Source organism: Chiloscyllium plagiosum, unplaced genomic scaffold (assembly GCF_037043375.1).
Source record: "Chiloscyllium plagiosum isolate Xiang-an unplaced genomic scaffold, Cpla_swu_hap1 HiC_scaffold_24, whole genome shotgun sequence".
NCBI classification, from domain to species: domain Eukaryota; kingdom Metazoa; phylum Chordata; class Chondrichthyes; order Orectolobiformes; family Hemiscylliidae; genus Chiloscyllium; species Chiloscyllium plagiosum.
The window spans coordinates 7641940-7659693 of record NW_028270162.1 but is presented as its reverse complement, the minus strand read 5'-3'; the positions used below and the strand labels follow the sequence as shown (position 1 = coordinate 7659693).

Sequence of the window (17754 nt, the reverse complement as noted above, 5' to 3'; positions counted from 1 at the left end):
TAGCCAGAAAACAACCAATGCTGGAGATCACAGCAGGTCAGACAGCATCCATAGAGAGAAAGAGAGCAAGCTAACATTGAGTCTAAATGACTCTTCATTGGTTCTTTTCAGTAGATTCCAGCATCTGCAGTAATTTTCTCCTAGCCTTATTAGTAGTTGATCACAATTTTAGTGACACTGTCACAATCACCAGCATCCCCCCCCCCCCCCCCCCGATGAGGATTGAAGATGTGGTTTGGAGTAGAGCCTAGAGTGATAAGAAACAGTGTTTCCACTCCTGCTTCTATGATTTCTGGAGTAAGATTAAATGCGAAGCAAGCATGTGACTGCACTGCCTCTTCCTTCACAATCGAACTTTTCATCATCTCATTCTGCTCCTTTTGTGGGCAGAAATTAAGGACATGGAAAATTTGAATAGACTGGTTATGACTCGAAGTATTTTAGAAAAGTGTGCACCTTATACTTATGCACATTCAGGCCCACAATTGACACTTGTAAATATTGTATGCATGTACACAGTATTCTGCTGGGCTTACATGGAGGAAAATGATTATAGATAATCTGATTGTAAACAATGGTTACAAATGTAAAATAATCACCCTAGTGACTCACTAATTAGTTTATGAATAATTTAATCTGCATGAAAGACATATATCCAAACATAACATTTAATCATCAGATCAGACTGCAAGGTCTACTGAGCCATGTCCACAACCTAGACAATTTGTATATAAATGTGTCCAAAACATTTGAACCCATTCCATCCGCTTCACTCTGATTATATTTCTCGCTCACTTGTGGATAAAGAAATGCATAATGCAATAGTAAATTTGGTATGAAATGTTATGCTAGCAGCAAAATGACCTTGTTCATTTTTGGAACAACGGTGCAAGAAATGCGTGGACCTAAAATATACCACAAAGCATCTTCTACAGTCAAATTGTTAGAGGACGAAAGTTAAAGTGTAGCAAGGAAGCACTAACCACTCTTCAGCAGGGGAAACTAACTCAGGTCATGCTGTAATCAGACACCTCAAAAGCTGCCAGTTAAACAGCAGCAAGAGGTGGAAACCTGGAATAAGGCCAACTGCTATTCTCTTAGCAAAGATGGCACGGTACAAGGACTAACATCTCCAAACCAGCAAAGACTTTAATCCTTCAAAGAAGGAAATTTAAACATTTAACCAGGGATATTCTGAATTTGATACAAAAAATTCATGCCCAAATCAAATCAATCCACTCTCGCTTTAAATTTTCATGCCTGTGCTTGTACTGGATGTTGCTCTACACCAACTTCTATAAGATTATTAACCATCAATGCTCTTGGTAGGAACAAGATCAACTCAAAAGGTAACAGTTCCAGAAATGATATTCTACTTGTTTAACATTTGAGTACTGCAGCTCATTGTTTTCCAAATGCACAGCTCATCATTTTTCCTAGCAGAATTACAACAATTTAAGCTTTCTGCTAAGTACCTAGATACAATTCCAGTCAATTCGGAGAATGCCAGCTTTTTACAGACAAGTTGATACTTCTGCTTTAATGTTTTGACAGACACTCCACGCCAGGCCATAAGACATGAAAACATCTTCTCTTTCTCTAAACCACATTTGGGCTTTTTCATTCAAGTTGACAGAATCAGTGGATACCAGACTTCCCCATTTTGGTGTAGGCAGTTACAATTAACTGCTGGATATCTGGCCTGGTGACAGCACGCAAAGAGAGAGCTGTAATGCCTGCAGCAACTACTCCAGAACCACAAAAACTGTTTCTGAAATAATATAAACCAATGTAAATTGCCTTCTTTCTGTCTCATAACCTTTAAATACTCGAAGTTCCAACGTTAAATCAGTTTTATATACATCATTCACAATAAACGAAGGGTCAAAAGAATTGCTAATTATGAAATCAATACCCCTTTTGAAACGTCACATCAGTAAAGTAGTATAATAACTTAAGGTAGTGTTTAGACCAGAGTGGTGCTGGAAAAGCACAGCAGGTCAGGCAGCATCCAAGGAGCAGGAAGATCGACATTCCGGGCAAAAGCCCTTGATCAGGAATAGAGGCAGGCAGCTCCAGGGTGGAGAGATAAATGGGGTGGGAGTTGGGACTGGGGAGAAGGTAGCAAAGAGTACAATAGGTGAATGGGGGTGGGGATGGAGGTGATAGGTCAGAGAGGAGGGTGGAGCGGATAGATGGGAAGGAAGATTGGCAGGTAGGACAAGTCATGAAAACAGTGCTGAGCTGGAAGGTTGGAACTGAGGCAAGATGGGGGGGGGGGGAAAAATGAGGAAACTGGTGAAGTCCACTTTGATGCCCTGGGGTTGAAGTGTTCTGAGGCGGAAGATGAGGTGTTCTTCCTCCAGGCGTTGGGTGGTGAGGGAATGGCAATGGAGGCAGCCCAGGACCTGCATGTCCTCGGCAGAGTGGGAGGAGAAGTTGAAATGTTGGGCCACGGGGCAGTGGGGTTGATTGATAACTTAAGGTAGCCAATTGATCAAAACTAATCTATAAATGTTCAAATCTATGACACTGCATATTAAATGTTCATTTTCAATATATTTCCTTGCATTGATAGTCATGTCTAGATTATTAATAACTTCACTTACAACAGGTTAGTATAATAAGATTTAAGTGTCCTTCTTGTGGTTTCAGCTAACAGAAGAGATCTACCTTTTAGCAATGCATTCTTGCAACCTGAAACCAGAATGCGAAAACTGCTTGCTTTAAAGTGTTTCTAAGCATACAATGTTCTTTCAATTTTAAATGACATTCCACACAATTTAATACAGATCTTTTGTCCATTTTATGTTGATCACTATTTGCTCAGATGTGAGCTAAAATAGAGTACATCGTGCATTGCTATGTATTAATCATATAGACCTCGAGGATGATAAGCCAGCTCTCTCAGAGGGAGAGAGAAATAATTCCAGGGAGGCAGGTATCCTGTCACTAAGTCATCCTTTATCTACACATAATTTGGAGATGCCGCTGTTGAACTGGGCTGTAAAAAAAAAAGTTAAAAATCACACAAGACCAGGTTATCTCAACCACTGAAAGCAGCAGTGCTCCCAAATTTGTGCTTCCAAATAAACCTATTGGACTATAAACTGATGTTGTGTGATTTTTAAAAACTTTACCTACACATTCATAGTAGTTGACACTGATCCAGCTTTCTCAGAGCCAGGTCGCAGAGTGAACAGAACCTCTGACACTCCTGTTTATATCAGTCAGACATAGCTCCCAGATTGGATCAGATTTACAGTCCCCAGTCAGGGAACTCAACTTCTATGAGGTTGACCTGGCCGACCTTGTTACAATCATTGCATCCCTCCCACTCTAAGTCCGAGGACATAGGCCTTTTCTTTCTTTTGTAGCCACTCCTGAGGAAGGGCTTTTGCCCAAAACGTTGACTCTCCTGCTCCTGATCCTGGATGCTGCCTGACCTGCTGTGCTTTTCTAACACCACACTCTTGACTCTGATCTCCAGCATCTGTAATACTCACTTTCGCCCTGTTTTCACACCGGGTCCAGTTCCTCTAACTCAGCCTCAGGTATTGGTGGTGTGTACTGAACTGTGACCCATCCAGAGCATCTGAGAAGAATTATCATCTTCAAGCAGTAAAGGGGTCAAGGCTGCAAAATCAGATTCCAGGGTTTCTTCAATACTAAACAGTGGGGGAGAACCTTTGGAGTCCAACAGTCTTTGGTGTTCTGAGGGGCTGGGTAGGGTTTGTTCCTGCCCCATTTGTAATTTTGCTTTCATGTTGTCCACATGCTTGTTCAGGACCACCCCACCTGTCAAACATTCTACGGCACTGGACCTAACCTCATGTTGACCATGTCTCTTACCCATTCATGTCCATTTTCATGGTTGCGACACCAAACTTTGTCCCCTGAAGTAAAGTGCCTTTCTCACTTAGAGTCTTCTGTCCAGTATTGGCATTCCTGATGCTGTTTCACCCTCCTCCGCAGGTCCAGGAAGATCAGGTTCAACCTGGTGTAGAATCTTCTCTCCATTAACAACACGGTTAGAGCTTTCCTTACAGTTGCGTGAGGGGTGATCTTATAGTCAAAGAGGTACCAGGACAGTTTGGTATCTTTAAGCCTGCCTTCCAAGTTTGGTCAGCTCTTGCTGCCAGACCACTGGATGAAGTATGCTATGGAGCTCTCCTCACATGCTGAAAGCATTTGATTTTAGGAAATACTCTAATTCCCTGCTGATAAATGATGGCCCGTTGTCTGTGAACATAACCTACAAGGGAGCCCCTGAATTGCAAAAGATACTCGCAACTTTTTTATCGTTGACTCTATTTTCCGAATGAACTCTATTCACATCCAACCACTTTGACTGGGTGTTCACAATGACCAACAACGTTGAGCCTATGAAAGAGCCAACACAGTTTGACATGTAACCACCTCCAGGGTTTACTCGGCCATACCCACAAATGTGAGGGAGTTGCTGGTGGTAGTTTTTGTCCTTGTTGCCACATGGGCACTGCCCTACTAATGTGGCTATGTCTGCATCCAATCCTGGCCACCAGACATAACCTTTTGTCAACATCTTTATTTTAGACATCCCTTGATGGCCCTGGTAGAGTTCAACCAGTGTCTGGCAACGACCTTTGCTTAGAATAATCAATTATGCATCCAGCATAAAATGCTGTCCTCTTCGGTGATCTGGTCTTGCTGGGACCAGAAAGATTTCAATTCTGGTTGCAATTGTCCTTTTGTTTCCCCAGTCGCCACCAGCTGTTTGAGTTTTGCCAGGTCCAGATCTTTTTTGCGTCCACAGTCTGACATTGTCAGCAGTAACTGGAAGGGTGCCCAAAACGTTCAAACCCAGAACACACACTTCCAGTGGCAGCACCACCCGTGGTGTATCTGCCCACAGGTGGCAGCTCAAGGCATTTGCTACTTGGCTTCCTGGACGGTGTTCCAACTAGTGTTTGGAAGCATTTAAAATGAGAACCTCCTCTGAATTTGACCTGAAGCTTTGGCAGCACGACCTTATCAGAGTTTCCCTAGCAGGGGTTTGTGGTCTGTTACTATAACAAATTTACATCCATAAAAAAGGTATTGATGGAACTTCCTCACAAAGATGACCGCCCACCCTTCCTCCTCTATCTGGGCGTATTGGGTTCTGCAGCAGCCAAAGTCCAGGAAGCATATGCTATTGGGCTTTTCCCTCCATTGGGCCATCTGTGAGCCAACACTACCCTGATACCATTCGGAAGGCATCGCATGTCAGCACCAAATCTAGTTTAGGATCATAGTGTTCCAACATCTTCCATAACAATAGCTGCTTCTTCAGTTCTCTAAAAGTTATGATACTGTTTCAAAAACAGGTGTAATGGTGCAAGGATGGGAGGCCAGGTTACGTTTGAACTTTCAATAATAATTCACCAATTCAAGGAAAGGCCTAAGCTCTGGTCCAGACATTGAGCCGGGGTCGCCTTTGTTCACCCTCACTTTATCTTCCAACAGATGTAACCCGGTTGTGTTGACTCAGTAGCCCAAGCAGGCCACTCGGGTTACCTGGAACACACATTTTTGCCTTCAGATGCATACGACCACCTTGTTCATGGTCAAGTTTCTCCTAGTTTGATATGTGCTCATTATTGGTCTTCCTGTTATTATAATAATCTTCCACTTAAATGACGACTTGGATAGACCTTGTAAAATGTCCTCCATCATCAGCTGGAAAAGAGCACAGTCTGATAATACGCCAAATGGCAGTCTTTATGTTGATACAAACCCTTATGGGTATCAATCGTAGCAAACTTCTAGGAATTCTCATCTAACCGCAATCGCATGTATGCATGGCTCATATCCAGCCAATCCATGGCAACTTTGTATACAAGTCCTCTATGTGAGGGATTGGATCTTTATTCAGTTACGAGAAGCAGTTTATAATAACTGAACCAGCTGCTTCTCTTATGAGATCAGAACTTTAATCTGTAAACGCTCCCCAGTCAAGATTCTTAGTCTAGCCGAGGTCTTATGCAAACTTTGGGGTTTGAGTCCAGAGTGAATTTTGTTAATGACTGGTTCCACAATCACCGATACAGCTACACCAGTATCAATTTCCAAAAAAAAACACTGGGTGACCATTTAACCAGACGTTTATTTTGATTGCTTCAGATTTGGATGCTGCTCAGAAATGTATCTGTTCCAAGCCAGATACAGGTGGCCTTTCCAGACTGTGCACTCTCCTGGATAACAGCCTATTAGTTCTCTTACACAATTCAGGCTCAGTGGGACTGTTTTGCTGACTTGTGTCCGCACACCAGCAGTGATGACAATGGCATGCCAGCCTGAATCCTGAAGAAAACGTAAACCATTTAGCAGAGGCTTCACTTTGTTTTGGGGTTTTGTTGTAGATTGACCAAGAGTCCCTCTGTTCAAGATATATCTTAAGTGAGGCTATGCAATTGCCTTCAGCCAAATAGTGTCTCTTAAGCTCAGTCAGCCTGGTGAGGATGTCCACTCCCATTGGCATAACCTGTAAGTCATATGCTCCACTTGCCGCAACTTCTAATGACGAAGCCAGTTTTAGTTCTAGTTGGGCTTCAGGTAGGACGACTTTTGTATAGTTATATCATTAATCCCACTCCGGTTGCCACTGAAATAACTCGACAGAGGTTAGTATCTCATCACCAAGTCACCCTTTCTTTATACATGTATAGTACTTGACACTGGCCCAACCTCCTCAAAGCCTGCTGCGAGAGACAGCATGAGAGAGCGAGCGAGCAGAACCACAGATTTCTGTTTATATGTCAGCCAGGGCTCCCTTATTGGATCCGTTAATCTGGTTCAATCAGGGAACTCATTCTATGAGGTCTACCTGGTTGACCTTGTTATAATCATCAAAGAGATGAATGGTGGTGGTTTAACACCTCAGGGGTAAGGTCAACAAGGTAGGACTTCCATGGCAACCTGAAACTGTATGGGAATTGAATCCATGCCATTGGCATCACTGAATCGCAAACCAGCTGCCCAGCCAACTGAGCAAACCAACCCTTGTTGCATAGCTATGACGGCCCGGAGAAATTGCATACAATCTGACCTAGACATTATTCAATGACTGCTCCAAATAGCTTCCCTTTGTATTGTATGCCAACTCCCAAACTGCAAGTCTTGAACATTAGAAACAATGATTACTGTATGTGAAATTTCAGGAACAAGCAACACTTCCTGGCTGCTGACTGCAAAAAAACCTGCATGCTGAAGCTGGTAGATTAGAACTGCACTCAATACATAGAGAATGACTGTAGTTGAAGCAGAACTAAAGTTCCTCTTCTGAAACTGGGCTGCACTATAACACAACTGCAGTTTGAAAACAAGAGATGGCCAGTGTTAGAGATGTATAGCACAGAAACAGACCCTTCAGTCCAACTTGTCCATGCCGACCAGATATCCCAACCCAATCTAGTACCACCTGCCAACACCTGGCCCATATCCCTCCAAACCCTTCCTATTCAATACCCATCCAGATGCCTTTTAAATGTTGCAACTGTACCAGCCTCTGCCACTTCCTCTGGCAGCCCATTCCACACACGCACCACCCTCTGCGTGAAAAAGTTGCCCCTTAGATCTCTTATATCCTTCCCCTCTCACCGTAAACCTATGCCCTCTAGTTCTGGACTCCCCAACCCCAGGGAAAAGACTTCGTCTATTTATCCTATCCATGCCCTTCATGATTTTATAAACCTCTATCAAGGTCACCCCTCAGACTCTGAAGCTCCAGGGAAAACAGCCCAGTCTATTCAGTCTTTCCCTATAGTTCAAATTCTCCAACCCTGGTAACATCCATGTAAATGTTTCTGAACCCTTGCAAATTTCACAATACCCATCTGCTAGGAAAGAGACCAGAACTGCACGCCTTATTCCAAAAGTGGCCTAACCAATGTCCTGTACAGCCACAGCATGACTCCAACTCCTGTACTCCATGCACTGACCAATAAAGGAAAGTATACCAAACACCTTCTTCACTATCTACCTGCGTCTCTACATTCAAGGAACTGTGAACCTGCACTCCAAGGTCTATTTGTTCAGCAACACTCCCTAGGACCTTATCATTAAGTGTTTAAGTCCAGCGTACGTCAGAGACTAAAAACAATGAGTGTCAGCCATTTGTAATCCTGTCTCCAAATCACAATGTTTGTGGGTTCAAGTCCAACTACAGAATTCAAGCATAAAAATGAAGGCCGATGCTCCAGTGTAATACAGAGAGAATGCTCTATATTGAGATATTGCTTTTCAGATTAAAACATTAAACTGAGCCATCATATTCTTGATTGGGTGCATGGAAAGATTTCATGGCACTGTTTTGAAGAAGAGCAGTACCTGATCAACACCACATTGTGGTTTATGTGCAGTTTGCTGTACACAAATCAGCTACCAAATTTCTTACTTTACAACATAAGTACATTTCAAAATGTAATCAATTGATGATAAAGTGCTTTGAGAAGCACTATGGTTGCGAAAAGTGCTATCTAAATGCAAAGTTCAAAATCACACCACCAGGTTACAATCTAACAGGTTTACATAGGAACCTCGATTATCCGAACATCAGACCATCCGAACAACATCTCAAGGTCCCGACAGAAACACCACATCAAAGAGGTGGCTCCAATACCGATCGCATCCCCTGACCACAACTATCAAAAATGAACTCAGCCCACTGAAATGCTGCCAAGAACAGCACTAGAAACCGACGGGGCACCGTCTCCAAATGACCGACCACCGCCATCTCTCTCCCCCCCTACACCTTCCCTGGAGCTCCACACAGGTGCGCACCCCAAATCCCCCCTCCCCAACAGCGTCCTGCACAGGGCAAAGACAGAACCAGTCAAAAAGTTGCAGCAAAAATTTGTGCATGTGGCTGCATGGTGTGTGCTATTCTGAGACTCACCCACCCCCCCAAAAGGCAATATGTTTTGTTTCAAGACAGCAATGTAATTCTGAAAGTTTTAGCTTTTGAATAAGGACATCATTTTATTGTTTTATATTGCTAGCAGCAGAACTCCAATATGATGTTAGTATTGTAATATTAAAATAGTGACACTATTTATTATCCAGAAAAAGTTTTCCTCACAAACATTTGCAAACAATAATAAAAACAAAATGCTGGCACTTTGATGATCAGTCGACCTGAACTGAAAATTTCATTGGAGTTCCATTGTTTCTAGGTTCTCCCCATTCAGGAAAAAACCCTGTACAATCCCAAGTCCATGCCTATTCACCCAATTCATTGATATATTTGTATTTTCATGCTTCAGTGGATTCAAACAGATTACAAAATGATAGGAGGTACATATAATAACTTTGTATCTTATTATGCAACTGTCAACTAATTCATGACCCTGATCTGCTACAGGGAGTTCAGATTTATGCAGTATTCTTATTATTTGCAAATCTAACTACATACAGTACAATTTTACTGTTGACCCAAGACAGTCATGTATAATGGGTATCCAACCGGAGGCCCAAGAACCGTATATTATCCTTAATCTGAATAACCTATTTGACCCTTTGTCCAGCATTTTATGGAACACAACACCTTGTGAGTTAGAATGCTACATGCACATTTAAGCTTAAAACAATTTTCAAACAGAGTTGCTGGAAATACAAGCTGGTAATATCACAGCCAGGGCAACACAAGTTCTGAACCATGGAACGAACAGTGTATCTCCTTAAATGAAGGGATTAAAAGATGTGGAAATTGAAAAGGTGGTGACTGAATTAAAAAGTGGATGAATTCACACGTCAAACCATATAGAGAAGAAGTAAAGAAAGGGTAAAACTAGGATGTGAGAATGGAAAAGACACAATAAGGAAAAGACAATACATCTTTAAAATTTGTAATTTTCCTTCGATCTGACAACAATTCATAACATTCCTATGAATGAGATTCCACTCTTTAAGTTAATAGCAACTGTCAATCAACCTCTTACCTAGAAACGGTTAAGCCATTTAGATACATGTAGTCCTAGAAATAGCTTGCTGTGAGTGTTTTAGGGAAGGGAAGAACTAAAGGAAAGATAAATTTTCTTTGCCTCGAAGATTATTAACGTCACAGTCATTGAATGTAAACCCAAATATCAATAGTATGCATGAAAACTAACACTACACACACAATGTCATCAAAAGGCAACGATTAAAAAAGGAAAAACTGGTTGCTAAGGATGTAACCATAGATACTCGAACAGTGAATTTTTAGTATACGAGAAGAACCTGCTGCTCAGGGAGTTATTGTTGCGGTAGAACAAATTGGAATGGAACTAAGACAGAATCGCTTTCTAAAGGTGGAGCACAAAGGATGGACAACATAAGTAGATGGAGTACTCAACTATTTTGAAATACTGCACGGTTTTCAGTTCTGAGATCACCACTATTGAGGTCCTACTTTTTAAACCTGGTTCCTAACTCCCTTTATTCTGCTCTTAGAAGTTCTTCCTGGTTTTTTAAAACCTATGTTATTGGTACTGACATGCCACTAGCTGTTCACCTTCCTACTCAAGGAGGTCTTGTAGCTGCTCCATAACATCCTTGACTGCAGTGTCTGGGAGGCAACACACCATCCTGAAATCTCATTTTGCAGCCACAGGTATGGTCACCTATTTTCCCTTATAATTGAATCCTGATTACTCTAGTGCTAAAAACAGAGAGGGGAGGAGTCATTCACATTGATCTTCAAAGGGCAATCTTAAGATGGGCTCACCATTTAAGAATGGTGGGCAGGCTCAATAATATGGAGAGACAAAGGCCTTCCCTCTTGAAAGGAACAGCAGGCTGAGATGGAACACGAGAGATGTGTCAAGCGAGAAGCACTCTCTCTCCAACTTGTTCAAAAATCTAAAATTAAAAGATTTTTGCAGTAAAGGCATGGGAACATCTGAAGGGTGGCCTGTGGTTTTCACCAGTCTGGAGCACTGCAAGAAGATGGCCCACGGACACGCAAACTATCTCCTGCTGCCTGTGGGAACATGGAGGTAGACTAGAAAATCCCAGTCACCTTCCTTTAATTGGTCTGTAATGAGCTATATCAGCAACTTTGCACAGTTGCTTCTCTGATCCTACCTTTACAAAAATGGTCCTGAGGCGGGATACAGCCGGGGAAACTCCACACTGGCCAGGGTTGCAATTTTTAGACCTGGCTCTGAACCTGATAACAGGAACTGAAAATCCAACCTAATGTCACACAGAGCCGCCTTCAAAGAGCACTTCTAACAGCTCACTTCCAAAACACAGCAGTGTTGAGATCTATGGCCTTGAGTTTCTGCTCTTACTTAGACAAACAATAATTTAACAAGGCTAGATGGACTCATAACAGATTGGCACAGAACCAAAAGACAAAATCAACCAATTGTGTGCAACTTTTCTTCAATTCAAAATTATAACCAAGAGGTGCAATTAACATTCTCACTTGTTCATACAGCAGAACCAAAATAAACTGCAGAAAAATAGCATAAAATGGGAGGAGTGGCAAGGACAGGAATACAAGTTCGCTAAGGAAACTTATTGTATAGACTGCCTGTGAAAGGCTGAATTTTGTTCACTCATTTCTTCAAAAGGACAATGCACAACGAATGGTACCTTTTAGCAGCTGATTGTGGAAGCAGTAATTAAAAATAATGATGGATAAAAGTTTCAAATTGTGTTGAGGGTGTTTGACACGATCCTTTTTTCTTGTGTCCTTTCGTAAAATAAGAGGCAATATACATGTTTACATTTTTATGACCTTTTTTCAAAAAGACATTTTTCAAAGGTAGGTGACCGAGGCTTCTCAGATGACAAATACTTGTTTCAGCTTCAAATCACCAGCTAAGCAGTTTGCTGAACTACGATTTAACAGGCTGTTTCTTTTCTTGCATGAACTTTTATTGATTTCATAAGTAGCTCACTTCTGAAAGGGTGTGGCCAAGCTGGCTAAAAACCAAATTGGTAGTTTTACAACTATGACACTTCCTTCCGACTGGGAAGCCCTTTTTATATAAAAACTAATTTTTGAGACTATCTTTCCCTTGTGGTGTGACCACAAGTAACTGAGACAGTCAAGTGTAAAACACCAGTCCTCAAAAATGCAACCTCGTCACTGAGGTCATCTTGATGTTATTAGAAATATGAAGACATTCAAATAAGTACACCAGAAACCAAATCCACTATTATTCACTAAATGATTTCAGTTAGCTTGAGGCCAAAGCACAAGTTTAAGAACAAAAGTGGGAATATCAATTTCAAAGCTAACTACATCCCTTTAAAAACAGATGACTCCGTTGATTCCACTCTAAAGTAATGGTCATGACTTTAGTCATATGGTTGCAGTTACAATATACTGGCACTGATGAGTGACGTGCTGCTACACCTAGTAAGTGATTGTAAACATCAACTAATTTAAAAAGAAACAATTGATCTGCAAAACAAAAATATATATGTAGACAGCTTCCTCAAGCCACGTAATCTTTGGACAATTTGCTCTGTCAATTTTCTTTCCACTTCACCTTTTTAGATTTTGTTGGATCCCATGGTCGTTGGATATCCCTCAACATTTGATACCACTACATACAAAGCTGGACAATATCATGGCTATCATAGGACCATGGAAGCAGAAACAGTTCACAGACATAGTCTGTTCTCATCCAATGTCCATTTTGCATGACCAGCAAGTTGATGAATAGTATTCAGGGCGGGAAGTTTCCTTAACAGAAAAGAAAAACATGCCACATTAGGTAACATCAACAAACTCACCAGACAGCATGAGGAAACTGGCATTAATCTCTCTTCATGGCTCAACCATTCACCAGATAGACTAACTACATCAGCAATTGAAGAGGTTGAGATGAAATTAATTGGGCTATCCAAAACTGTGATGAGGCTAGATTAAGTGAAAAAGGAAGGATGTGGAAGCATTAAATCATTACAGCACAGATATATAATCCAGCATGTCCATGTTGGCCTTCCTTGCAGCAATTTACATAGAGACACGCACTTGCTCTCTCCCCACATATTATTCAGATATTCAAAATCATTAAAAGATTTTGAAAAATTCACTTCACAAGAAAAGGTCGCTTTATCCATCCTGCTGAAAAACTAACCACCCACCTAATCTTGTTTTCCAGCACTTGGTCCATTTTCCCCAACACTACAGGTACACATCCAGAGACTTATATAGTTGAGGATTTCATCCTCTACTACCCCTTTCAGGCAGTGAATTCCAGACACCGAGCACCGTCTGCGTGAAAAGAGTTTGCCTCATTTCATAGAACCTCCATAGGGTCCACCCAACAACCCACAATGACCCTCCAAAGAATAACCCACCCAGAGCTGTACGTCTACATTTAACCCCTGACTAGTACACCCAATCTACAAATCCCTGAACACGGGACAATTTAGCATGGCCAATTCAACTAACCTGCACATCTTTAGATTAGATTAGATTCCCTACAGTGTGGAAACAGGCCCTTCAGCCCAACCAGTCCACACCGACCCTCCAAAGGGTAATCCACCCAGACCCATTTCCCTCTGACTCACGCTCCTAACACTATGGGCAATTTAGCATGACCAATTCACCTGACCTGCATATCTTTGGACTGCGGGAGGAAACCGGAGTACCCGGAGGAAACCCATGCAGACACAGGGAGAATGTTAAAACTCCACACAGACAGTCACCCGAGACTAGAATCGAATGTGGGACCTGGTTCTGTGAGGCAGCAGTGCTAACCACTGAGCCACCATGCTGCCCCTGTGGAAGGGGACCAGAGCACCCAGAGGAAATCCACGCAGACACAGGAAGAATGTGCAAACTCCACAGTCGCCTGAGGCATGAATTGAACCTGGGTCCCCGGCGCTGTGAGGCAGCAGTGTTAACCACTGAGCCACTGTGATACCCTTTCCCCTCTAACTCTTGTGCTAATTGCTTTAAATCTATGCCCCCTCACTATTGATCCTTCTGCTAAGGAAAATAGATCCTTCCTATCCCTGCATCTCGCAAATTTGCATATCTTAATTAAATCTTCTCTCAGCCATTAACAAATTCAGCTTTGCAGAGAAGTCAACAACAAGGCCACATACATTTAAAGTAACCCAAAGAAAGATTTAGAGGGAAGTGAAGGAAATGTTCTTCTGGACGGTTGGCACTGAGTATGAAAGGGTGGTAGCAAGAGAGCACATCATTTAAAACTTATTTGGCTATGAATTTGAAATGCCATAACTTACAGGGCTATGGATCAATATCCAAAGAATGGAGTTCGGCTGGATAACATTTTTCAACTAGCACAGGTGCATCAGACCAAACAGCCTCCTTCTTTATTGTAAATTCCTTTAATTAAAAGGAACTATTGGAAGGTAAGTGGGGCATGGGGGTGGGAATAAGTGCAGTTTTGGAATAACTTTTAAATAAGTTTTAGAGTCATTTATGTAAGAAAAGGAAAAATAATAATTTCTGCTTCCTATTTAAAGCATTTGTATTTTCCTTCCTTCACTACCCGAGTGCAGGACAATGGAGGAATTTCTTATAGTTTTTTTTTCTTACCACCTCATGGGAAGGTATTATGAATTGACCCTTCCTTTCCCACGCAACAGCACAAAGAATAGGACATTAATCCATGGCTCCAGAGTTGTGTTTCAGTGGTTCAACTATATATCATCAAAATTAGATTCAACACCATTAATTCGGTGCTCGCAGTTACTACAACAATATTCTGGTATATCACCATTGTGAACTTACTTATGCTTCATTTACTTGGCCTATTAGCTGAGTCAATGGAGAAGTGCAATCTCCTTCTAAACAGTGTAGCCAAAACCATTACTTCAAACAGTTGTATCGTATTAATGAAAGACCAACATTTATGTTACCTATGAGGTATTCAGTAGAGCTACACTTCCTTAAAATGGCATATAGTTTGAGTTGCCTAGACAAAATAGTCAGTAAAGATACTCAGAAATCAAAAATAATTTCCCATGGGGATGGCTAGAAACAACACTGAATGAACCTAATGCTTGAGACAGAAAACATCAACTCTCCTGAAAAAAATTAACAGCAATGAAAAAAAATGGTGTTAAAACAATGCTCTCCACACATACTTTCATTATTTTCTCCACAAATTGCAATCATTTCAGCCAAGACATTGAGAATATTATTGGAACTTACACAACATTTTTACACACTTACAAACTTTTAGTCATTCCAGAGTAATCAAATTCATGTTAAAAATATAGTTACTGCAAGATCAACACCCAAATTACTGCTACTCAATAAATGCAATACATCAGGTTAACCTTTACCCCAGTTTTCTTCTCAGCTCCTTGCAATTTCCTGTTCTCTCATTTTCAACAATGATAACAATGGATGTAGGTTTGCTCGCTGAGCTGAAAGGCTCATTTTTCAGACATTTCATCAGCATACTAGGTAACATCTTCAGTGAGCTTCCAGATGAAGTACTGATGGTGTAGCCTGCTTTCTATTTATATGTCTGAGTTTCCTTGGATTGGTGATGTCATTTCCGGTGGTGACAGCATTTCCTGTGGTGACATCATTTCCTGTTCTTTTTCTCAGTGGGTGGTAAATGGGATCCAAGGCAATATGTTTGTTGGTAGCATTCAGGTTGGAATGTCATGCTTTTAGGAATTCTCGTGCGTGTCTCAGTTTGACTTGTCCAAGGATGGATGTGTTGTTCCAGTCAAAGTGGTATCCTTCCTCATCCGTATGTAAGGATACTAGTGAGGTGGGTCCCGTCTTTTTGTGGCTAGTTGATGTTCATGTATCCTGGTGGCTACTTTTCTGCCTGTTTATGTAATGGAGTGTTTGTTACAGTTCTTGCAAGGTATTTTGTAGATGACATTAGTTTTTCTTGTTGTCTGTATAGGGTCTTTCAAGTTCATTGGCTGCTGTTTTAGTGTGTTAGTGGGCTACCATGATGCCAAGGAGGCAGTGCAGCCTGACAGTCATTTCAGAGATGTATTTGATGTAGGGGAGAGTTGGTTAAGATTTCTGGACATGTTTTGTCAGTTTTTTGGGGATTGTTGTTGAGAAATTGGCGGACTGTGTTCATTGGGTACCCGTTTTTTTTTAATATACTGTATAGGTGACTTTCCTCTGCTCTGCGTAGTTCCTTTGTGCTGTAGTGTGTGGCCACTTGTTGAAATAATATTCTTCATTTGCGGATGTTGGGATGATTGCTTCTGCAGTTCAATATTTGGTCCACATGTGTTGTTTTCCTGTCGATGCTGGATTGAAGTGCCCCATTGACTCTTCGTTCTACTGTGACATCTAGGAATGGCAGTTTATTGTTTTCCTTCTCTTCAGTAAATTTTATGCCAGTAGCATTTATTGAGTAGCAGTAATTTGGGAGTTGATGGTCTTGAAGGTTTCCTCTAATTTGTTTCGTTTAGTGATAACAAAGTGTCATCCATGTAGCGGACCCAAAGTTTGGGTTGGATGGTTGGTAGACCTGTTTGTTCGAGTCTCTGCATTAGAATATTATTTCAACGTATGTAAGGATACTAATGAGAGTGGGTCATGTCTTTTTGTGGCTAGTTGATGTAGCCACAAAATGACGTGACCCATTCTCACTAGTATTCTTACATATGGATGAGGAAGTACACCACTTAGGATGGATGTGTTGTCCCAGTCAAAGACAAGCCAAACAGAGACATGCACGAGAATACCTAGAAGCATAGCATTCCAACCGGAACTCTATCAACAAACCCATGGACTTGGATCCCATTTATCACCCCCTGAGAAAACTAACAGGAAATGGTGTCACCACAGGGAATTACATCACCAACCCTGGGAAACCCAAACACAAATGGAAAGCGGGCCATACCACCAGTGCTTCATCCAGAGACTCCCTGATGATTTTACCTAGGAGAAAGTGAGGACTGCAGATGCTGGAGATCAGAGCTGAAAAATGTGTTGCTGGAAAAGCGCAGCAGGTCAGGCAGCACCAAGGAGCAGGAGAATCGACGTTTTGGGCATAAGCCCTTCTTCAGGAATCCTAGTATGGTGACAAAATGTCTGAAAACGAACCTTCCAGCTCAGCGAGCAAACCTATATCCAGAGCTTCAACCTGAGCTAAAATCTTCTCAAAACTTGCTCGAACTCATTTTAAACAGATGCCATAATTGGTTAACATACACAGACCGTAATACAGAAGTGTAAATGTTGATCCCTCACACACACACACTCTCTCTCTCTCTCTCTCTCTCTCCAGAAAAAGAGAGGGGAAAATTGCTCTGCACAGATGGTTTCTTGAAAAGATGACAAATTGGTCTACGTTCAGATTATTCTTGAAGGTGAAAGAATTTAGTATTTTCTGCAGTCTGGTGTTCTGATATCCTGGGACATGGTGAAGTCACTATTCAAGCACAGCTGTTGTTTAAATCTTGCAGACATAGCTTGCTCAGGAAATAAAATCAGAGTTGTTTCTTCAAGCACTCTGTCAAAAGAGCAAAAGGATTTCACCCTGAACAGAACAAGAGGACTTTCTTTTCAGAAGTGAAAGAGTTCAATTGGGCAGATTGTTGCAAGAGTGTAGTCATGTTGACAATGCATTACAGACTACTGTATCAGAGGGCAGTGTTGACAAGGGCCTGAATCTGTGATGTAGGTCAGTTCTTTGCATCTTGTTACTGTAAAATCCACAGGTCTTACTTGAACTTTCTTTTTTAATTTCATGTCTTTCGCATATGTATCTTGATTTTTCTCTTCTTTGGATTTATTTACTGGATATTTGCAATTAAATTCTGTCT

The 17754-nt window shown here is 41.4% G+C and overlaps 1 protein-coding gene across 10 annotated transcripts in view; it reads right to left on the bottom strand.

Annotated features, from left to right (window-relative positions):
- The window catches only part of fbrsl1 (fibrosin-like 1), a 1023586-nt gene that overhangs the window by 686981 nt on the left and 318851 nt on the right, over nt 1–17754 (bottom strand). The gene's annotated exons all lie outside the window — the stretch shown is intronic.